The 338-nt window shown below is 35.8% G+C and overlaps 1 non-coding gene across 1 annotated transcript; it reads left to right on the top strand.

Moving 5' to 3' along the window:
* The first annotated feature begins 240 nt into the window (after positions 1-240).
* trnar-ccu (transfer RNA arginine (anticodon CCU)) lies at positions 241-313 on the top strand. Its single transcript has one exon. It is a non-coding gene; the product is annotated as a tRNA-Arg (tRNA).
* Positions 314-338: the final 25 nt, after the last annotated feature.

Genomic DNA, 338 nt, shown 5'->3' with positions numbered 1-338 from the left:
TATTGTTTTCCTTGAATGTAATCAATCAGAAGAACCAGCTGCATATTATTTTTGTCTTGCACAGATCGGGCTATGAGTCTAATAATGATGTAGTGTTTGCCTACTTTAAAGAGATATTGTTTTTTTTGTTTTTGTTTTTTCAATTAACGATGGATTAAATGAAAAATTTAAGTTAAAGTTCAGCATTGTTTTAATTATTGCTCTATAAATTGGTACGTTTTGATATACATAAGCCGCATAGCCCCAGTGGCCTAATGGATAAGGCACTGGCCTCCTAAGCCAGGGATTGTGGGTTCGAGTCCCATCTGGGGTGAATAATTTTGCTCCCCATTGTGAGT

The sequence above is a fragment of the Sander vitreus genome, chromosome 15 (genome assembly GCF_031162955.1).
Source record: "Sander vitreus isolate 19-12246 chromosome 15, sanVit1, whole genome shotgun sequence".
Lineage (NCBI taxonomy): Eukaryota > Metazoa > Chordata > Actinopteri > Perciformes > Percidae > Sander > Sander vitreus.
The sequence above is the reverse complement of the archived record's forward strand: the minus strand, read 5'-3'. Positions and strand labels throughout refer to the sequence as shown.